Source organism: Balaenoptera borealis (genome assembly GCF_965194805.1).
Source record: "Balaenoptera borealis genome assembly, chromosome: 11".
Lineage (NCBI taxonomy): Eukaryota > Metazoa > Chordata > Mammalia > Artiodactyla > Balaenopteridae > Balaenoptera > Balaenoptera borealis.
In genome coordinates this window covers 98,319,443-98,343,871 of record NC_138868.1, presented here as the reverse complement: position 1 = coordinate 98,343,871, position 24,429 = coordinate 98,319,443, and the positions used below count along the sequence as shown (strand labels likewise).

General features: G+C 42.3%; 1 pseudogene across 1 annotated transcript; it reads left to right on the top strand.

Annotated features, from left to right (window-relative positions):
• The first annotated feature begins 87 nt into the window (after window positions 1–87).
• Window positions 88–18,844, top strand: LOC309605188 (large ribosomal subunit protein eL31 pseudogene; annotated as a pseudogene). Its single transcript, XR_014249653.1, has 2 exons — window positions 88–5,296; window positions 14,739–18,844. The product of XR_014249653.1 is annotated as a large ribosomal subunit protein eL31 pseudogene (transcript).
• The last annotated feature ends 5,585 nt before the right edge of the window (window positions 18,845–24,429 follow it).

The following is a 24,429-nucleotide window of genomic DNA, read 5'->3' as shown; positions in this document are numbered from 1 at the left end:
GTGCGGTTTAGGAATACTTGCCTTTGAAATCATTTTTACTTAAATAACTCACATTCTGGTAAAGCAGTAAGATTCTCAGCACTACTCCTCTCAGCACTACTCCTCTGAATAAAATATGTGAGCACCTTTGTCCAGCCTTATTCGTTGTCCCACCGTTCGCATTTCACTCTGTTTTCATAGCCTAAACACAGAACAGATAAATCAGTTGGAAAGGAGAGAGATGTTGGTCCACAGTATGTCTGGGGGACTGCCGGTGGTCAGTCACCTAGAATTGTTCAGATGTTTTACAAAGTTGAACAAAAATTACTTAGGCATTAACGATATGAATGGAATTTGTATTCTGAGACCGAGAAGTACTAATGAAAGAAATCAGAAGACCTAGATAATTGGAGAAATCCAGACACAAAGCTGGACACAGCATCCTTGCCCCCCACCCCAAAAGAAATACTTCAGTATAACAAAATAATGTTCCTGACATGTATGCTGAAAACTGCAGAATATGCTGATGAGAGAAATCAGGCCTGAAGACATAGTCTTCCAATCCATGAACATGACACCTCTATTTTTGTCAGTTCCCCAGTTTCATCTGTAGGTTCAGAGTATTTTCCTTCCAGTCAGTCCCAGCAAGCTTATTGACAAGATAGCCACCAAGATAATTCTAAAATTCATATGGAAAGGCAAACCGCCATAACAGTTTTGGAAAAGAACAAAATTGGAGGACTCATTACCTGATTTCAAATTATAGGAAGCTACAGCAGTCAAGAAATTTGTAAATTCAGTTCTTTCACTACAATACACTGAAGAAATGTAGGAAGACATGCCATCAACATTTTCATCTAAGGAGCAAAGAATGGATGTGTACAGTCTGGCCAAAGATCAATTTTTCTTGTAGATGCTGTGTGGGCAGTTGTTTGTTCCTAGTTCATTAGGTGCATTTCCATTATCCTGTTAATCTAATCGCGGAACAGCGTACCGGCTATCTCTCTGCCTCTGGATTTGTCCCACCCTCCCTCAGTTTACTGTCTCCAGAGATTGACCTGTATGAACCACATAAATATTTCCTCTGCTCTCCGGCTCCCATTTGGGTTTGCTCACCAGGGATTCCCCCTCAGGAAATTAGAAAAAGAGAGGTAGGAGTTTGTATTCCTTTAATTCCCTTCCGATAAGATGCCTCTAGCTGCTTTGTTTCTCAACTGGAGATCTCTGCAGCTGAGTCTGTCACTCTCTCCCTCCATTTTCTGGTAACCATCCTCTCCCCTTGGTAGATTTTCCCTACACCCATGCTTTTGTAAATAGGCCAGATGTAAATAAACTCTCCTCAAATTTTCCTATGCCATCTGTTTCTTGTTGGGACCCAGACAGAGTAATTGGTACCAGAAGTGGCCCCAGGAAACAGACTCTTAAAACGAGATTCTGGGATTGGGTTAGTTATATTTGATGAGCTCAATGATAACCTCCTTATGGGGGTTGGTGGATGGGATGGAACATGAATAATTCATGGTATACAGTGGCATCACAATTCAAATTTTCACTGGTAGTACCATGGGATTAAGTGCAGGTAAAGGACGAGGCATAGGGAAATCAAGGGGCTGTGACAATCAGCAATAATACAACCTACGGACTGGGAGAAAATATTTGCAAATGTTATGACCAACAAGGGATTAATTTCCAAAATATGCAAACAGCTCACACAACTCAACAACAGAAAAACAACCCAATCAAAAAGTGGGCGGATGATCTAAATATTTCTCCAAAGAAGACATACAGATGGCAAAAAGGCACATGAAAAAATGCTCAATATCACTATTAGAGAAATGCAAATCAAAATTACAATGAGGTATCACCTCACTCCGGTCAGAATGGCCACCATCAAAAAGTCTACAAATAATAAATGCTGGAGAGGGTGTGGAGAAAGAGGAACCCTCCTACACTGTTGGTGCAAGTGTAAATTGGTGCAGCCACTATGGAGAACAGTATGGAGTTTCCTTAAAAAATTAAAAATAGAGTTACCATATGATCCTGCAACCCCACTCCTGGGCATATATCCGGAGAAAACTATAATTAGAAAAGATACATGCACCCCTATGTTCATAGCAGCACTATTTACGATAGCCAAGACACGGAAGCAACCTAAATGTCCATCAACAGATGAATGGATAAAGAAGATGTGAGACATATATACAATGGAATATTACTCAGCCATAAAAAAGAATGAAATAACGCCATTTGCAGCAACATGGAAGGACCTAGAGATTATCATACTAAGTGAAGTAAGCCAGACAAAGACAAATATCATATGATATGCTTATATGTGGAACTTTAAAAAAAGAGAGAAAAATGAACTTATTTACAAAACAGAAATAGACCCACAGACATAGAAAACAAATTTATGGTTACCAAAGGGGAAAGGTGGGGAGGGATACATTAGGAGGATGGGATTAACATATACTCACTACTATATATAAAATAGATAACCAACAAGGACCTACTGTATAGCACTGGGAACTATACTCAATATTCTGTAATAACCTATAAGGGAAAAGAGTCTGGAAAAGTGCATCTATCTACATATCTATATCTATAGATATATATATATCACTGAATCACTGTGCTGTATACCTGAAACACAACATCGTAAATCAACTATACTTCAATTAAAAAAATAATAACTTCCTTGTACCTTTCCTCCACCAACCACACACACACATAAAAGTGGTAGGCCTTTTAAAACTTGTTCTTTGGCACGGGGTAAAAAAAAAAAGAAAAGGCCTCAATTGCATACATAAGATTAAAAATATGAACATGCAATTAACATACAAACAGAACAAGAAGGCCTCCCTGGGAGTTTTGAAGAGGGTCCCTTATCTGTAGATAGCTTTGTCCTTAGCTAATTGGTTACTGTGTCCCTAGGACTGAAATAGATGGCAGCCTTCCAAAGTTTTACTTGATTTGTATACACAGAAAATCTCTGGATCTGATGAACAGAATTCTGACTTGAGCCAGTCTGTTGATCTCCTCTGAAGTTTCCAGATGCGAGACAGTTAGCTGACACAGAGCCTCTTGAATAAAAGCGAAGCCTTTCTCAAAAGGACTTGTGACCATTTGCTAGTGTGACTATATATTGGGGAAGAGGGAATAACTAGACTTTTGAGGACTACTGGGGGCCCAAAATGCTACAGGTCAGAGTAAAGGCTTATGGAGGTCAAGTGATCCATGGAGTTTTGGCTTGGGTCCATCTCACAGTTGACATATTGGGTCCCCAAACCCAGGTCTAGATTGCGTAGTGGGAATTGACATCCTCAGCAACAGGCACAATCACCAAATTAGTTCCCTGACCCATGGAATAATAAATATTATGGTAGAAAATGCTATGTAGAAGCCACTAGAACTGCCTCTAACTACCAAAGTAGTGAACCAAAACCAATACCACATTCCTGAAGAGACTGCAGAGATTAGTTCCACCAATGAAGATTTAGAGGATGCAAGATTGGTGGTTTATAGGCCTTCCCTGGTGGTCCAGTGGGTGAGACTCCACGCTCCCAGTGCAGGGGGCCCAGGTTCGATCCTGCATCTAGTTGGGGAACTAGATCCCACATGCATGCCGCAACTAAGTTCGCATGCTGCAACTAAGACCCGGCGCAGCCAAAATAAATAAATAAATATTAAAAAAAAAAAAAAAGGTTGGTGGTTTTTACTACATCTTCCTTCAACACACATATCTGGTTTGTGCAGGAGACAAATGGATTGTGGGAAATGACAGTGGATTATCATAAACTTAAGTGATGATACCAGTTGCAACTGCTGTTCCAGATGTGTGTGTTCTTTGCTGGAACAAATCAACACATTCCCTGCCACCTGGTATACAGCTACTGATGTAGTGAACACTTTCTTTCTCTAGACCTGATAGCAAAGACTGTATGAAATAGTTGGTTTTCAGCAGGCAGGACCAGCAACACACTTTATTGGTCTGTGTCAGGGCTCTATTACCTCTCTAGCTGGTCTACAGAGACGGATCATCACTGAATTCTACAGGCTATCATCACGCTGGCCCACTACATTATAGCAGGATACGGTATCTACCTTGGATACTTTGGTAAAATTCAAGCATGCCAGAGGATAGGAAATAGATTCCACCAAAAAATCATGGACCTGCCCGCCCCAGTGAAATCCTAGGGGTCCAGTAAACTGGGGCATGTTGCAATATCCCTTTCTAGGTAAAGGGCAGATTGCCACATCTGGCTCCTTCTACCATTAAGAAAGAGGTACAATGCCTAGTGGGCCTCTTTGCATCTTGAAGGCAATAGATACTTTATTTGGGTGTATTACTTCAAGTCGTTTGCTGAGAAATCTGAATTTTTGTCTTTTTTAACAATGGCCCAGAACAAGAGAAGGCTCTGCAGCAGGTCCAAGCTGCAGTACAGTTTGCTCTGCCACTTAGGCCTTATGATCCAGCAGATCCAATGATCTCAAAGTGTCTGTGGCAGATAGTGATGCTTGTATAAAGCTTTTGGCAGGCTCCTGTAGGTGAATGACAGCACAGATGTTTAGGATTTTGAGAAAAGCTATGCTGTCCTCTGCAGAAAACTATTCCCCTTTTGAAAGCCAGCTTCTGTGGACTTCCCTGGTGGCACAGTGGTTAAGAATCCACCTGCCAATGCAGGGGACACAGGTTCAATCCCTGGTCCGGGAAGATCCCACATGCCGCGGAGCAACTAAGCCCATGCGCCACAACTACTGAGCCTGCACTCTAGAGTCTGCATGCCACAGCTACTGAGCCCGTGCACCTAGAGCCCATGCTCTGCAACAAGAGAAGCCACAGCAATGAGAAGCCCGTGCACCGCAACGAAGAGTAGCCCCTGCTCACCACAACTAGAGGAAGCCCGCGCTCAGCAACGAAGACCCAATGCAGCCAAAAATAAATAAATACATTTATTTAAACAAACAAACAAACAAACAAACAGCTTCTGGCTTGCTCTTGGGCCTTAGTAGAGACTGAACTCTTGACCACCAGGCATTACCAAGTCACCGTGCAACCTAAGTTACCCCTGATGAATTGGACATTGCCTGACTCATCAAGTCATAAGGCAACTTTGGGTTCTGCTGGCCCAGAGGTCTTAATTCCCAAGAGAGAAATGCTTCCTCCAGAGAACTCAGAAGTTCTATTAAACTCGAAACTGAGCCTGCCACACCAGGCTTCTGCCTACTTTGGGCTTCTCATCCTAACCAACCATTGGGCTGCTTTGTGACTATTGATCCTAATTTGAAAGGGGAAATTGGGTTGTGATTACACAAAGAGGTAAGTAAGACTTTGTCTGGAGTGCAGTAGATCTCCTGGGGCTGCTCTTAATCCTACCATATAAAGTGATAAAAGTTAACGGAAAATTACAACAATTTAGCACAGGCTGGATTAGTAATAGTCCAGACTCTTCAGGAATGAAGGTTTGAGTCATTCCATCAGGCAAGGAATCAGGACTATCCAAGGTACTTGCAGAGGGCAAAGGAAATATGGAATGGGTAGTAGAAGAAGGAAGAAGGAATTTATAGATAACATTTATGGCCACATGACTAGTTGTAGAAATGAGGACTATAATAGTTATGAGTATTTCTTCCTTATTTTATTATAAATCTGTCAGGTATGTATCAACTAGTTCTTCTCTTTTTTTCTCATCTCATTCTCCTACCATCTAAGATAAGATGTATTATAGATATCAAAGAGGGTTTGACCCACTAGAAAAGGCTTGAACATCACCTGAAAATAAAGTGACATATAGGAATTTGTATCCTCTTTTGGGAGATGGTTAGCATGCTTTTTATTTTTTGATGAACAGGAGTATGTTAATCAGATGCATGATTTTGCGGACTTTTTACTGTGGAAGTTAAATATGGTGTAAAAGAGGTGTGACTGAATGTCATATTAACATGGGACGGAATGTTGTGGGTTTTTTAATTGTCCATTTAGCTAACCTGGAACTACATTTCCTAGAATCTCCTGTCTTGTTAAGTTGACTTTGGTAGATTTGTAGTGTATTAACTTGGCTAAGCTAAAATTAAATTTCCCACAATCCCCTTCCCTGTTTGGCTCGGGATCAGAGTTGGCCAAAAGAAAATGTGCACAAGATTTGGGAGGTGAAACTGAAGCAGCAGGCATTACAATCTGAAGGTCATCATGGTCAGAGGTGAGGAGAGACAGAGAGGTGCCAGAAAGTTCCAGTTTTCCCTTGCTCTTTTATTTTTTTGCTGCACATCCTTGTTCTTGCTCTATGTCCAGCTCTTTTTCTTTATTGCTAGCTCTGCTGACCAATAGCAACCCAGACCTATTGCCAGACCACTTGGCTGTGAATTCACAGAGCATAGCTATGAAGAGACAACAGCCTTCCATGGTCTTCTATCCCAGTTCCCTGTGTGATCCCGTTCCAGCAGCTGATGTGCCTCACTTCCAGACTTCCCTGAAAGCACTAACTAGTTCACCCAAACTAGTGATTAAGAAAGCCAATTAGTGATTTTTCCCCTGGCTTTTTAACACCCTCATTTGGACCATTACTTCCCCAGTCTCTCCTCCAATTATGTAAAGCAGTGGCTCTCAAACTTCAACAGGCATCTGGATTACCTAGAGGGTTTACTAAAACCAACTTTCTGAGTCTTACCCCCAGGCTTCTAGGTCTGTGGTGGGGCCTAGATATTTGCATTTCTAACAAATCCCCAGGTAATGCTGATGCTTGATGCTGTTGGTCCAGGGAGCATACACTGGGAACCACTGGAGTAAAGCCTAATTCCTCTAATAATTCCTCATTCTGTAATATCCATTGTAGTTCTGCTTCCTTGATTTAACTCTGGCTAATATAGGGCCATAGACCATATAGGGGAAGAAAAATTAAAAGTTATAAACATGCAATTAGGAACTTGCCAGTGGGGGTGGGAGAAGAGGACTTCTGCCTTTCACTTCCTGCCAAGACAGAGTAATGGTGACCAAATCTACTCCCTTTCCTAAAGCAGCCAACAATGGACAATATATGAAGCAACAGTTTAAGACACTAGACACCAGGCAATGAAAGACAGTGAAACCTGAAGATGAGAAAGACAAGATGAGCCCTGTGATTACGATCACCCAACTTACTGCCTTGAGAGAGTTTTCCAGCCACCATGCAGGGAAGGGAAGCCAAGTGGAGCCCAGCAAACTACCTGAGTTGAGGAAACAGAGCTGAGATTCTGAGAGGAGCAAGAGGATGGAGACCACAGGACAGAGTGCCAGAGAGGAGAGAGCTGCACAGAAAGAGAACTCCAGAGATGCAGAAGGTCCCCCTTGAGTATTTAGCTGAGTATTGATTTGCCCAAGCATGTGCAGAAAATACTTGAGACCAGGGAAAGAACCACCCAAAAGGATTAGTGGGAACAGTGCCCAGAGCTCACACAGGGTTGGGAATACTGCCTGTGCCCACCAGGCAGACTGGAATATCTCATGATTCATGAGGCATTGGGTAGAGTACTCAGAAAGGTCTTGCCTCAGTAATGGGGAATAATTAGACTTAGAAAGAGTACTGATATGCTCCCACCTAACACACCTTAAAAAGCAAGACCCAAAAGGATCAAACTCTTTCCAACTAACTGCTTCCCAGAAAAAAAGTTCAATAATATTTATAAAAATATAAAAAATCCAGCACCCAAAGTAAAATTCATAATGTCTGACAGCTGATTAACAACAAGAAAGCATGCAAAGAAGCAGGGAAAATAAGACCCATAATATAGAGAATAATCAGTAAGTCAGAACTGACCCAGATATTAGAATTAGCTAGACAAGAACATTTAAAAAAAATCAAATTAAACTTCTAGAGATGAAAACTACAATGACTGAGGTGAAAAACATACTGGAGGGGATTGATGGCAGATTTGAAAGATTAATGAACTTGAAGATATAGCAATAGAAACTATCCAAAATGAAAAAACATTTTAATGAACAGAGTTTCAGTGAGCTATAGGACAATTTCAAGTGACCTAATATCTGTATAATAGGTGTCTCCAAAGAAGATGAGGAGGGAGGGATGGAAAATTTTTTTGAAGAAATAATGGTCCCCAAATCTTTAATTTGATTAAAACTATAAACCCACAGATTCAAGAAGCTTAATGAACTCCGAGCACAAGAAATATGAAGAAAACTACAGGGTATATCATAATCAAATTGCTCAAAACTGATGATAAAGAGAAAATCTTAAAAGCAACCAGAAAAAAAGACACATTATGTACAGGGAAACAAAGGTAAAAATGATGTAGATTTCTTAGTAGAAAGAATTGTTGACAGAAGACAGTAGGGCAACACCTTTAAAGCACTGAAAGAAAAGAAAATGTCAATCTAGAATTCTATACCCATTAAAATACATTTCAAAAATAAAGGCTTGGCTCCCCTGGTGGCACAGTGGTTAAGAATCCGCCTGCCAGTGCAGGGACACGGGTTTGAGCCCTGGTCCGGGAACATACCACATGCCGCGGAGCAACTAAGCCCGTGCGCCACAGCTACTGAGCCTGGGTGCTGCAACTACTGAGCCTGCACTCTAGAGCCCATGAGCCACAACTACTGAAGCCCATCTGCCTGGAGCCCGTGCTCCGCAACAAGAGAAGCCACCGCAATGAGAAGCCTGCGCAGTACAGCAAAGAGTAGCCCCCACTCGCCGCAACTAGAGAAAGCCCGCATGCAGCAATGAAGACCCAACGCAGTCAAAAATAAATAAATTAAAAAAATTCTCACAAGAAAGGTAACTGGAGCTGAGAACACAGCCTATACAATACTTAGTTCCAAAACCCCTCCTCACATCAGAGGAAAAACTCACGCGCTTAGGAACAGAAAAAAAAGAAAAAATAAATAAATAAAGGCTTAAGAAATTTTTACACATAAAAAACTGAAAGAATTCATCATCATCAGACCCACATTGTAGGAAATGTTAAAGGGAAAAGCCAAAATGAAATAATATCATGTGGAAATATGGATCTACACAAAGGAAATAAAAAGCACTGAAAAGGGTAATTACATGGGTAAATATATAAGATATTTTAATTATTATTTTAATACTTTTAAAAGGTAATTGATTGTTAAACAAAGATAATAAAAATATAGTGTGGGATTTATAACACATGTAAAAGGAAAACATATGCTAATAATAGCAGAAAGTCAGAACAGAAGAAATGGAAGTATACTATTGTAAGATTCTTATTCAATACTTACAGTGGTATAATATCACTTGAAAGTAGACTGTGATCATTTTAATGATGCATGCTGTAAACACTAAAGCAGCCACTAAAATAACCAAAGAGAAAAAAAAAAATAACCAAAGAGTTATAGCTAATAAGCCAAAAAAGGAAATAAAATGGAATCATAAAGACTCAGTTCATTCAAAAGAAGGCTGAAAATTTTTAAAATGTGCAAAAGTACAGATGGAACAATAGAAAATATGTAGCAAAATGACAGATGTAAACCTAACATTTTCATTAATCACATTAAATGTGTTACTACTACACATCTATTAGAATGACTAATATTAATATCTAAAAGACAGTTGGAACTCTCTTACACTGCTTGTGGGAATGTATAGTTGTACAACTATTTAAGAAATTGCCAGTCTGTTTTCAAAAATAGTTAAACATACACCTACCATATGATCCAGCCATTTTACTCTTACATGTTTACACAAGGAAAACAAAAGTGTTTGTCCATATGAAGTCTTGTATATGAATGTTCACAGCAGCTTTATTGGTAACAGCCAAAAAGTGGGAACAACCTAAGTATTCATCGATGGGTAAATAGATAAACAAATTGTGATATACCCAAACAATGGAATACTTTTCAGCAATAAAAAAGAATGAATTATTGATACACAAAACAACCTGAACAAATCTCAAAATAGCAGTGATGAGTAAAAGTAGCTAGACAAAAAGAGTACATACTATATGATCCATATAAAAAATAAAATTCTGAAGATACCACAATGAAGAAAATTACAGGCCAATATCACTGATGAACATAGATTCAAAAATTCTCCACGAAATATTAGCAAATCAAATTCAACAATACATTAAAAGGATCAAACACCATGATCAAGTGGGATTTATCCCAGGATGCAAGGATGGTTCAAAATCTGCAAATCGGGGGGAGGGATAAATGAGGAGTTTGGGATTAACATATACACACTATTATACATAAAATAGATAACCAACAAGGTCCTACTGTATAGCACAGGGAACTATACTCAATATTTTGTAATAACCTATAAGAGAAAAGAATCTGAAAAAGAATAGACATACATATATATGTATAACTGAATCACTTTGCTGAACACCTGAAACTAATGCAACATTGTAAATCAACTATACCTCAATTAAAAAGACCCAAAATCTGCAAATCAGTCCATGTGATACACCACATTAAGAAACTGAAGAATAAAAATCATATGATCATCTCAATAGAGCAGAAAAATCTTTTGACAAAATTCAACATCTATTTATGATAAAAACCCTCAACAAAGTGAGTATAGAAGGAATACATCTCAACATAATAAATGCCATATATGACAAACCCACATCCAACATCATACTTAATGGTCATTTCCTCTAAAATCAGTAACAAGACAAAGATGCCCACTCTCGCCAATTTTATTCAACGTAGTATTGGCAGCCATAGCCACAGCAATCACACAAGAAATAAAAGGAATCCAAGTTAGAAAGGAAGAAGTAAAACTGTTACTGTTTGCAGGTGACAAGACATAGAAAATCCTCAAGATACTATCAAAAAACTATTAGAACAAAAATGAATTCGGTAAAGTTGCAGGATACAAAATTATACAGAAAGCTGTTGTATTTCTATACACTAATAATGTACTATCAGAAAGAGAAATTAAGAGACTTCCTCCATGGTCCAGAGGTTAAGAATTCTCCTTCCAATGCAGGGGTTGTGGGTTCAATCCCTAGTGGGGGAACTAGTTGCCCCGCAGCATGTGGGATATTAAGTCCACGCGCTGCAACGAGAAGCCCACACGCCACAACTAGAGAAGCCCATGCACCACAACTAGAGAGCAGCCCTCGTGCCACAACTAGAGAGAAGACTGCATGCCACAACGAAGACCCAGTGCAGCCAAAAAAAAAAAAAAAAAAGAAAGAAAGAAAGAGAAATTAAGAAAACAGCCCCATTTATAGTTGCATCAAAGAGAATGAAGTACCTAGGAATAAATCTAACTCTGAAAACTATAAGATGTTGATGAAAGAAAGTGAAGAGGATACAAACAGAGGGAAAAATATACTGTGCTCATGGTTTGAAAGATTTAATACTGTTAAAATGACCATACTACCCAAGGCAATCTACAGATTCAATGCAATCCCTATCAAATTACCAAAGACATTTTTCACAGAACTAGAACAAATCTAAAATTTGTATGGAAACACAAAAGATCCCTAATATCCAAATTAATCTTGAGAAAGAAGAACAAAGCTAGAGGTATCATCTCTCTGATTTCAAACTATACTACAAAGCTACAGTAATCAAAACAGTATGGTACTGGCACAAAAGCAGATCAATGGAACAGAATAGAGAGCCCAGAAATAAACCCATGATTATATGGTCAATTACTCTATGACAAAGGAGGTAAGAATATAGAGTGGGGGAAAAGCCTCTTTAATCAATGGTGTTGGGAAAACTGGACAACTATATGCAAAAGAATCAAACTGGACTACTTTCTTAAGCCATATACAAAAATAAACTCAAAATAGAGTAAAGACTTAAATGTAAGATCTGAAACCATAAAAATCCTAGAAGGAAACACAGGTAGTATTCTTTTTGATGTAGGTCTTAACACTTTTTTGGATCTGTCTCCTCAGGCAAGGGAAACAAAAACAAAAATAAACAAATGACACTACACCAAACTAGGGTTTCGCATAGCGAAGGAAACTATCAACAAAACGAAAAGGTCGCCTACTGAATGGGAGAAGATATTTGCAAATAATATATCTAATAAGGGGTTAATATCCAAATCATACAAAGAACTCAGACAACATCAAAAAGCAAACAAACAACCTGATTAAAAAATGGGCATGGACTTCCCTGGTGGTCCAGTGGTAAAGAATCCGCCTTACAATGCAAGGGGTGTGGGTTCAATCCCTGGTCAGGGAACTAAGATCCCATATGCCTCAGGGCAGCTAAGCCCACGTGCCACAACTACTGAGCTTGCGTGCCTCAACTAGAGAGCCTGCATGCCGCAAACTAGAGCCCTCACACTTTGGAGCCTGCACGCCACAACTAGAGAGAAAACCCACATGCCACAACTAGAGAGAACCCCGTGCGCCACCATGAAGAGCCCACGTGCTGAAACAAAACATCCCTCACACCTCAATGAATATCCCACGTGCCGCAACTAAGACCCAATGCAGGTAAAAATAAAAAAATTTTTTTAATTTTTTAAATAAGCAGAGGACCTGAATAGACACTTCTCCAAAGAAGACACAGATGGCCAGAACAGACACACGAAAAGATGCTCAATATCACTAATCACCAGGGAAATGCAAATCAAAACCACAATAAGACACCACCTCACACCTGCCAGAATGGCTATCATCAAAAAGACAACGAATAACAATTGTTGGTGAGGATGTGGAGAAAAGAGAACTTTTGTGCACTGTTGGTGGGATTTGGTGCAGCCTCTGTGGAAAACAGTATGGAGTTTCCCCCCAAAATTTAAAACTAGAACTACCACATGATCCAGCAATTTCACTTCTGGGTAATTTACCCAAAGAAAACAAAAACACTAATTCAAAACAATATATGCACACCAATGTTCATTGCAACATTATTTACAATAACCAAGATACAGAAGCAACTTAAGTGTCCGTCGATAGATGAATGGATAAACATGTGGTGAATGGGATATTACTCAACCAGAAAAACATCTTGCCATTTGTGACAACATGGATGGATCTAGAGGGTATTATGCTAACTGAAATAAGTCAGACAGAGAAAGACAAATACTGTACAATCTCACTTATATGTGGAATCTGAAAAACAAAACAAACAAAACAAAATGGAAACAGACTCATAGGTACAGAGAACAAACTGGTGGCTGCCAGAGGGGAAGGTGGTGAAGGTGAAATAGGTGAAGGGAAGTAAGTGATACAAATCTTTACTTATAAAATAAACAAGCCATGGGATGGAATATACAGCATAAGGAATATGGTCAATAATATTGTAATTACATTGTATGGGGACAGATGGTTACTAGACCTACAATGGTGATCATTTCCTAATGTATGCAAATGTCAGATAATCATGTAGTACACATGAGACTGACAATACTGTACATCAACTATATTTTAATTTTTAAAAAATAATAAAATAAAAAATAAAATTCTGGAAAATGCACTCTTACAGGGACAAGAAGCAGGTCAGTGGTTGCCTATTGGGGAAGAGGTGGGAAGGAGCGGAAGGTTATAAAGTTACATGAGGAAACTTCTGGGAGTGATAGATGTGTTCATTATCTTGATTGTGATGATGGTTTCACAGGTGTATACATGTTAAAACATTAAATTACATACTCTAAATATGTGCAACTTATTGTAGGTCAGTTATACCTAAGTAAAGCTCTTAAGAAAAAATAGAGCATGCAGAGAGAACCAGAAGGCCTTAAGGGAAGCTTTGAAGGAGTCATATAGTAGTCATAGGGCACAGACAGCTGAAGACCAAGACCTGGGTCTAATGGTAAGGATTATAGAACCACAGCACCAGTTGGAATGCACAACCTACCAGGTCTCTCACATTACAGAAAACTGGGAGGGAGGGAGGAGCCCCTGAGATATGGGATGGGGCATTTGAGCATACATAAACCAGGCTAAAAACCTTGAACCTTCTCCACTCTTCTAAGTGTGGGCTGTACATAGTGACTTCCTTCCAAAGAGGACGGTATGGAAAGGGGAGAGGAAAAGAATCGTTTGATGGCAGAGAAACCTGACAAACATGACTCAGCCAGGTGATCCTGGTCAAGATCAACAGTAAAAAGTCATGATGATAGTATGTATCCTTGATATGATGTAATGAGAACAGCACTTTACCTCTGTGGTCTTCCTCCCCCAAATCCACAACTCCAATACAACCATGAGAAGAACATCAGACACCCCAAATTGAGGGACATTCTAAAAATGTCTGGCCAATACTCCTCAAAACTATCAAGGGCCTCAAAAACAAGAAAAATCTGAGAAACTGTCACAGCCAAGAGGAGCCTAAGGAGGTGTTAAATGCAATGTGGGCTCGTGGAACAAAGAAGGGCATAAGTGAAAAACTGAGGAAATCTTTTAGTAACTAAAGGGTGGACTTTAGTTACTAATAATGTATCAACGTTGGTTCATCAACTGCAACCAATGTGCCATACAAATGTATTGGGTTGGCCAAAAAGTTCGATTGGGTTTTTCCGCAATGGAAAAACCCGAATGAACTTTTTGGCCAACACAATAAGTTATTAATTAGAGGGGAAACTGGGTGTGGCGTACATGAAAACTCTCTGTACTATCTTTGCAACTTTTCTGTAAATCTAAAACTATTCTAGGGAATTCCCTGGTGGTCTAGTGATTAGGACTCTACGCCTCCACTGCAGAGGGCCTGGGTTCGATCCCTGGTCTGGGAACTAAGATCCTGCATGCCACGCAGCATAGCTAAAGAACTAACTAAAGAACTAACTAAATCTATTCTAAAGTAAAAAGTCTGTTTTATGGCCCGGCAGGATGGCTCCTGCAAAGAAGGGTGACAAGAAGAAGAAGGGCCGGTCCGCCATCAACAAGGTGGTAACTAGAGAACACACTATCAACATTCACAAGCACGTCCACGGAGTGGGTTTCAAGAAGGATGCCCCTCCGGCACTCAAAGAAATCTGGAAGGAGATGGGAACTCCAGATGTACGCATTGACGTCAGGCTCAAAGCTGTCTGGACCAAAGGAATAAGGAATGCCCCATACCTTATCCGTGTGCGGTTGTCGAGAAAATGTAATGAAGATTCAAACAAGCTCTGTACATTGGTACCTATGTACCTGTCACCACTTTCAAAAATCTACAGTTAATGTGGATGAGAACTAACTGCTGGTTGTCCAATAAAGTTATAGAACGGTAAAAACATTAGTTTCATTTATTGAAACTAATGTCTCTCTTGGAATTAGGTTGGGCTGGGGACATTTGCAGATTCTAATGCTGTAGGGCGAATAAAGTTTCTTAGTGTCTGAAGTAAACCTCTGAGGCTCCAAATTCCCCTCAATACATCACCTCCAACTTTCCCAACCCTGCTCAATCCCACCTGCCAAGGAGTAAACTTTTCTCTACATAAAGTCTGTAAGATGGCTGTATCTGCAATAGCTGATTGTCTCACAAGCTGTCTCTTCAGGCTCCACCTCTCTTCGCCTCCAGGCCCAAGATGAGACCCTAAGGTAACCCATTCAGAGAGGAGCAGCCCTATATACATCAAAGAGTTACAAGATCTTGCTAATCTATATTAGCAAGAACCTAGGGGGATACACATGGGAGTGAATTACCAACATGTAGGACTAGAAGGGATGGAATAGAAGGCTTGATCGAGTCAAACTCAGCCACATGGGTGCGGTCACCTAATATTTTGGCTGAAACAAACTCGAGTAGCACTTATCGTTTGTTAAATTGCCTAATTAAAGCCTGGACTTATTGGTGACCTACAGCAGGGGTTCTTAACTTTGAAGTGTGGTCCCTGTACTAACAGTATCAGCAGCACCCTGGAAGTTCTTAGAACTGCAGATTCTCAAACCCCAACCCAGACCTCCTGAATCAGAAACTATGGGGGCAAGGGCCCAGCAATTTGTGTTTTACAAGCCCTTCAGTTGATTGTGAGAACCACCTGCCTACAGTTAATGAGGTCGAAATGCCAGGTCTTCCCCGGGCATAAGGTCATCAATAAAGGAATCCTAAGGATCCAGGAAATGAATGAATTAGAATGGATCTGTTAGATGCAAGCTGCTCAGCCTTCCCTACCTGTACCACCTGTGAAGGCTAAAAGACGCGCCCTTCACTAAGGTATTAAGAAATGAATTGGTGAGATGAGACGAGCATCCTTGAAGAACTCCATCACAGCTGCTGGAGAAGACAGTGGGGGTGTTGGAACTGGGTTCCCTAAATTCAGTGGGAATAATGGAGACTGAGTGGCAAAGGACAGGTGTTTAACCTTCAGAGACAGGTAAGTGCAGTTACCACAGTGAGCCACAGAGCCTAAAAAGTCATCCAGTGTTTTGAACCATGTGGATCTGTGGCCACAGCTAGATGATCACAGGGTCTCTACTAAGATACTGCAACCTTTTAAAGTGCTGCCTACATAGACCTATGGCCTCAGGGAGTTCCTCATGACCGGGTAATGGAGGACTGTGCCTGTGTCGTAAAGGTCAATTCCAATAGGCCTGGAATCAGCCTGAGGTGTTTAGTGTCCTTTGCATGGCACTGATCCTTGGTCAAACCATGGAACGGTGACTGCGGACAAAAATATTTTGCCTGCCATTTCAGTAAACAATGAACGTTGCCCACCCACAAGCCATCAGCCACTGTAGCTGGCCTGACCATGTGCCCTGAAGGGAATTCGGGGTGGAGAAAGACAGGCTACTGGCCTGCTGGGCTGCACCCCACAGGCCTGCAAGCCTTGTAGTTGCCCAGCCTCGAGACCAAAGAAAGAACCTGGAGACAATGACAGAGACATCAACGGTTTATGGGATGGGGGCTCTTACACGTCTGAAGCAAAAGGTCCTGGGGCAACACTCCACTGCGAACAGCCGGCAGAGGGCGGAAAGGAGGCTACCATTTATAAGGGGATTTGACGTAATGTTGGCTCGTCAGTTACCAGGGAAACCAGCACCTGGGGCAGGGGGCAAGCATGTAGGTAGTTACTGATTAAGCCCTACGATTAAGAGGATTGGATAGTCACGTGAGTGAAGCAGGGCCTGGTTGAGCAGGGGATGTACAGAGAGCAAGAGAACAGCCATCCTGAATGGCCTGACCGTACACTCCACCCCTACGCACCCTGGCTGACCCTTACGATCTTGGTTCCCCCTCTTCTGAGATATTCCTGGGGTCAGGTATGTAGGGGGCCCTGCAACCAGATACCACAAAGGCAGTACAGACACCAGCAGCTAAAGAGTACAAAGAAAAAGCCAGGCACTTACCGGGTTAGTTTTTCATGGAAGTCCAAAAGCAGAGGACAGTGGCGTCTTGCCGTAGACCCAGCAACTGGACTCATTTCTCAGTGAAGCCACTGTCACCCAGTCCATGAACAGATTCCCTCTGCTCAGACGAGGGACAAAATGTAAGATGTTTAACAGGCACAATACAGGGATGACCATGACCGTTAAGCAAAATCCAAGCAGTAACAGCACCCTGAGATAACACCGTCCCTGCCTGTGGTTTTCGTCCTGGCCTGCAGTACCACACGGCCTGTCCACTCGGTCCCCGCGGCCAGTGCCAAGTGGAGAGGCACTGTAACAACGGACCCCAGGGTAGCTGTAATCGTGCCTTTCTCCCGTAGGGGCCCCGGGTTAATTACCTCTGTAGCCTCAGGCGGGACCAGGAAGGAGACAGGTGTAAGTCCCTTTCTAAAGCTAGTCCCCACAGGGCAGCAAATCCAAACCGCTGGGGACTTACCTGCCAGTTCCAGGATCATTTTACAATGTATCCTCCTGGGGGTAGATCCTGTAACAAGGACAAAAGTGAGTTATTGACCTGATCCATGTGTGACAACAGCCCTTCGGTGGTCAGCAGCCGAACCTGGGTTGTGCTGACTAGTTGCCTCCAGGTTAACATAGAGTAAGCACTGGGCTGACTGCTCCTGGGATGGTCAGTTGTAGTCTGTAGGGCTTGAGTTAGCCTCTGGTCCACGTGTTGAGAGTTTCCATCTCAGTTGTTGGCTAAGTAGTCCATTCGTCCTTTCAATTAGCCCGGCAGCAGTGGGGTTGTAGGGCAGGTGGAAAAGCCAGTGTTCAGCATTTTTAGTAGCCCATTCCTGAACCTCATGGCCGGTAAAGTGGATTCCTTGGTCGTGATTGATGTCCATGGGGGTCCTGTATGTTGCACACAGCCATTCTAGACCAGAATAGTGGTTTTCTGCATTGCTCGACAACTCGGGTAGGCCTTTTGTAAGATCTTCTACCTATTGTGCTGCATTGTAGACGGCATATAGCTGTTGGTCCATCACACTGTATCATTGCTCTGCCCCCTTCCATAGCTGGGACCAGAAGCCCAAGGGTACTCTTATTATTTTGCCATTGCAACAGGCCCCAGCCAAACCCTTCTGGGTAACTGGCCATGTCCAACTTACAAATCTGTACCTGAGCTAATATCACTAAAGCCTGTGTCTGTAATTGTTTAGGGGTGGTGGGTTGGGAGTATGCTTGTATTTTGTAGATGTTCGAGGTCCTTGCCAGCCATCCACATGCAGTCAGATGAACAACCAGTATGGGGCTGCTACTTTAAAACTAGACTCCGAGCTTAACAGGATATCATCAATATAATGGAAGAGAAAGACATCTCCCATGGTAGTCAGCTGCCACAGGGCACCATGTACTAGTGGATGGGATTGTCCCCGCAACTTTCCATTCCCCGCCCCTCTTTCCTGACATCTCAGTGCTCAAGGGAGTTTCCTCGGCCTCCTGGCTGACTTGACAATTGTTGGGCTCCACACTGCAGGCTTGCAAGCCTTGTAGTCGCCCAGCTTGGAGACCGAAGAAAGAACCCGGAGACAGTGACAGAGACATCAATGGTTTATTGGATAGGGGATCTTACACGTTTGAAGCAAAAGTCCTGGAGTGACACCCTACTGTGTACAGCAGGCAGGCAGGCCATAGCTGTAATCCTCAAGACTCGGGCGGAGAAGGAGGCTACCATTTATAAGGGGAATTGACGTAAGGTTGGCTCATCAGTTACCAGGGAAACCAGAGGCTGGGGCAGGGGGCAAGCATGTAGATACTTACTGATTAAGCCCTATAATTAATAGGATTGGATAGTCATGTGAGTGAAGCAGGGACTGGTCGAGCAGAAGATGTTCAGAGAGCAAGAGAACAACCATCTTGAATGGCCTGACCATACATGACCTTAGATAGTTAAGATGCATAAGTAAGGAATAATTTCCATGAGCCCAGACTCTTGCATCTTCCCATATAGAGAAAAGCACTAAAATCATTAACTTGAGATGGCTGTTTTCTGTGATTAACAGTAATATTTTTATGTTCAACTACATGCTGTTGTTGTTGTTGTCTTTTCAGCAAAAACGCCTATATCTCCCTCATCTCTTCGGAGCAGTTCCTCCGAGCTATCTGAAAGGCTATAGCCCTCAATAAGGTCCCCGAATAAAACATATCTTGCAACTTTTAGGTTGTGCATTTTTCTTCCTTGACATGATTAATTGTGCTGCTTTATGACCATGGTTCTGATGACTTTCTGGGAGCTTTGCACTGGCTGCCAGCCTTGTTTATTGATTACAGTGAGATTCATGATTTGCACCTGGTCTCATTGAACACCTGGAAGACTCTGCCTTGATGAGGTGGTGGAATTATCTGCTGAGAGACAGCATCCTCCAAGATTAGGGTGCCGTCCTGCAAGATACAGTATATGCCTTAAACTTGTGGCCAATATATGGGGCCATTTCCCTGTAGTCAAGATGCGTGGGTCCAAGAACCAAGTGTGGAGGTGAGAATGGCCCCTTCCACTATTCTTTTTTTTGGCCTCACCGTGTGGCATGCGGGATCTTAGTTCCCCTACCAGGGGTCAAACCCGTGCCCCCTGCATTGGGAGCACGGAGCCTTAACCACTGGATCGCCAGGGAATTCCCCCTTTTTCTTTCCCCTTTCACTATTATTCTTAATAACCCACTAGAAAAATGTTTGCTTCCTGTCTCCCCACAACCTTGAGATTGGTGAGCCTGGTACCCAGAGAAGAAAAGCCATTACCATGGAACACAGTCATGATTCTGATGAATCAGAAACTGAAACCACCCCATCTCATCTGGGGCTCCACATGCCACTGAACCAACAGGCAAAGAAAGGGGTCACCGTACTGGGTGCAGTGATTGATCCTGGCTACCAGGGTGAAATGGAGTGGCTGTCCCTGTGAATCGGGGCAGGGAGGACAGTGTCTGGAATGAGGGGCACCACTGAAGCACCCCTTCATCCAATAGTCCTAGTCAAGGGAAAACTGTGGCAACCCCCAAAATAAGGTAGCCAGGGACTCAGAATCTGCAAGAATGAAGATTTCGGTCATCACATCAGGTAAAGAACCCTGTCCAGAAAGGTGCCAGCAGAGGTTAAGGAAAACAGAGAATGGAAGGTGTAAGAAGGCAGCTAAGATTACCTTGGCCTTGGGGTCAGCTATAGAGATGGGGATGTAGCAACCACATTTGATGAACCTCAATTGTTTCTTTTTCTTACCTTATCTGAAGAACACCAGTGATTTCAGCTGGAGCATGATTAGCTGGCATCATCCCATGATGACACAGTAGCTGGTTGGACTTTACAAGTCCCTTGTGTTGGAGAGACGAACCTTTCCCATGAACAAAGGTCTAGAGTGGATGCTAAGGGCCAAAAGGGTGGAATGTGACATTTACCTTTTGTTTGCTCCTCCAGAACCCCCTACCCACCCCCTGACATTGCCTCTGGCCCAGGAGGCTGATCTGTGTGGTCCACATCCTGTGTCTTGAGTGTCCTGGTGGAGCCCCACAGGAGATCAGAGAGAGAGAGAGAGAGAGGAGCTGAGGTCAGGTTATTTATTTCCTCTCTGTGAGCTGGCTGTGTCCCTCAACCAATGACCACGTCTTCTCTCCCCGTGGCCTTGAGGCACAACTCTCTCCCTGTGGATGCCAGCAGCTATTCCCCCCAACCTCCCTTTCAGCCTCATGATGGCAATGCTTGGCTGCCGCTAAACTTGGGTTACTGCCTTATCCTTGTGGTTCCCCGACACCCATGTCTTTTTTTGTAAATAAACCCTCCTCAAATTATCCTATTTTGAATGTGCCATCTGTTTCCTGTTGGGAGACTGACTGGTGCAGTGGGTTTTATGCCAAAATTTCTCTGCTAACAGTTTCATGGTTGAACTTCAACTTGTGGTGTCCTGGCATCTTTTCCCCTTAAATAGGAGCTGCTCTGAGCCCCCTAGGAGTGTCTGCACCATGGCAGGCAAAAGGGTGAAATAAGACAATGTAATCACCTAGAACAGTGATTGGTACAGGCTCAATAAATGCTAGAAGAATCCCTCTCCCCTCCCACTGCCCCATCACCCTCCCCATCACACCAGATTCCGCACTGCAAACCAGGCTAGTGGGGTTTGAAAAACTTTTGTGTTCCTGCCATGCATGTTAGTGATTTGAGTAGAGAAGGGTTAAATTAGAGAAATTTTGCCCCAAATGACTATTTTATTGAAGTCCTGCTCAATTCTTAAATTTTAATACACCTACAAAAGGCAAGAAAGAAACATATCTCATTTAAGATGTTTGGAAATAAACAAAACTGGACTCTAGGCAGGGCAAACCTAGTCGTGGTCAGCAGCGGTGGATTTCCTGCCAAGTCAATGACACGTAAGCCCAGGGCCCCTCAACAGCTCTGCACCTAGCTTTGTGTTCATAATTTGATTCTTTTTCTTAAAGAAGGACTCCAAATTGTTTAAGCTTCAGGCCCCACAAAATCTGGGGGCCCAGCCTGCTGAGAAGTTATTACATTTGGGCTCCTCTCTGGGACAGGTGGAATGCTCTTTGGGGCACCTTACAGGTCAGCTCACACCAGTGGAAGTCACATGCGTTCTGGATGAACACAGACAAACCAGGGGCCTCGGGCAGATGTGAACTGTGCTGGGGACAGTGGCGCAGCTGCAGCTGTTGCCACCAAGAGCTCTCAGTCTCAGCTTCGCCCACAACCAAGACACATGAATGTGTGAGACCGTAGACACAAACCCTTCCCCAGCTTCTACGGGGCAGGTCGTGCAACCACAAGCACACACTTTCCAGAGCGTGGGCATTATTTGACTTTCAAGTGAGAACGAATACCTCACCAAGGCCATTACCACTTCTAACCACTGCTGCTTCACTTTATAGCATGAGAATTGTCCTCTGCTATACAGAAGGTCAGTTCATTTGTATCAAAAGCCTAATCTTTTGTGAATTCTTTGACCCTCCAATTCCATGTCGAGGAATTTATTCTGAGGAAATAATACTACTGTTTATAATGATATCAGTACAAAGGCATTCTCTCTAGCATTGTTTGTTATTAAAAAAAAAAGAATGAACTTAAATGTTTATGTTTATTAAGTGTCTGGTGATAAAGCATTGGTTGAGTTAAGTTATGGTACATCCATATAATAGAATGCGGTGAGGCTGTTAACATTACTTGGAAGTAGAATACATAATGACATGGAAGGATAAACACATTGTGGTGGACAGACCCTAGGGTGGGCCTCATGATTCCTACTCCCTGATGTTTGCACCCTGTGTAATCCACTCCCCTTGAGCAGGTCCTGTGACTTGTTTGTAGCCAATAGCATGTGACAAAGGTGAAGGGATTTTGCAGATGCAATTAAGGTCCCAAATCAGTTGATTTTGAAGTAGTCCAAAGGGAAGTTATCATGGATGGATGGGCCTAACCTAACCAGTTGAAAGCCTTCGAAAGAGGGTCTAGGCCATCTCAGGGTTGGAGACTCTCTCTCTAGTGCTGGTTTTGAAGCTTCCATGTTGTGAAAGGGCCATGTGGCAAGGACTACCAGGACTCTTGAGGAGCTGAGTGCCACCCAGCTGACAACCAGCAAAAAATGGGGACCCTACAACCATAAGCCAACAACCTGAGGGAGCTTAGAAGGGAATGTTTCTCCAGTTGAGCCTCTGATGAGACCACAGCCCCAGCCAACACCTGAAACAGAGAACACGGGTAAGCTGTGTCCAAACTTATGACTTACAGAAACTATGAGATAATGTGTGTTGTTTTAAGCCACGAACTTTGTGGTGCTTTATTACACAGCAGTAGAAAACTAACACACGTCACGTGTTGTTACATGAAAAAAAAAAGATTATAAAATAATGAGATCTTGATATCTGCTTAGAAAAAAGCCTGAAAGAACAAATGCCAAAACATTGCCCCAGGGGGCTTCCCTGGTGACGCAGTGGTTAAGAATCCACCTGCCAATGCAGGCGACACAGGTTGGAGCCCTGGTCCGGGAAGATCCCACATGCCACGGAGCAACTAAGCCTGTGCACCACAACTACTGAGCCTGCGCTCTAGAGCCCGTGAGCCACAACTACTGAAGCCCACGTGCCTAGAGCCCGTGCTCCGCAACAAGAGAAGCCACCGCAATGAGTAGCCCGCACACCGTAATGAAGAGTAGCTCCCGCTCACTGCAACTAGAGAAAGCCTGCAGGCAGCAACGAAGACCCAACGCAGCCAAAATTAAATAAATAAATAAATAAAATTTAAAAAAAAAAACATTACCCCAAGATAGAAGTATTATAGCATATTTTCATTTTGTTTATTTAAATGTTTCTAAATTTCCTACAATGAACATGTAAGGAGTTACTTCTAAAGAGAAAAAGAACTTCAGTAAATGAAATTAATATTTTTCATTACTTTTAAAAAATGGAATGATAGACAATGGAGTAAAAAAAAAATCTAGACTTCTGTTTCTGAAAATATCAAAAACACTCCCACAACAATTGCCTAAAGCTTTGGATAAAATGTAACAAGGATCCTTTTTTATTCCCACTGAGATATAACTGACCTATAGCATTATATTAATTTCAGGTATACAACATAATGAATCAATATATGTATATATTGGGAAATGATCATCACAATAAGTCTAGTTAACGCTCATCACCACTCATAGTTACAATTTTTCTCTTGTGATGAGAACTTTTAAGATCTACTCTCTTAGCAACTTTCAGATATACAGTATTATTAACTATAGTCACTGTGCTATACATTACATCCCCATGACTTATTTATTTTATAACTGGAAGTTCGTACTTTTTTATCCCTTTCACTCATTCTGCCCACTGCCCCTCATCAGATCCCACAGGTTAAGGGCTCAGTCCCACAAGACTGCCCCCACCACACACACACACACACACACACACACACACACACACACACACACACACAAACATACACACACACTTCAGAGGCAAGTACTTCCAACCAACTGGCTATAGATATGAGCTTCCAATGACCCCCCCCCCTTGGGTTTAATTAATTTGCTAAAGAACCTCCCAGTGTGTTCACCAACTGGAAGTTCTCCAAGCCCCCTACTATTGGGATTTTATGGAGGAATACTCATGTAGGAATGATCAACTACTAACTTCATTTCCAGCCCCTGTCTCCTTTCTGGAGAATGATGGTGGGGCTGAAAATTCCAAGCTTCTAATCATTGATTGGTCTTTCTGATGACCA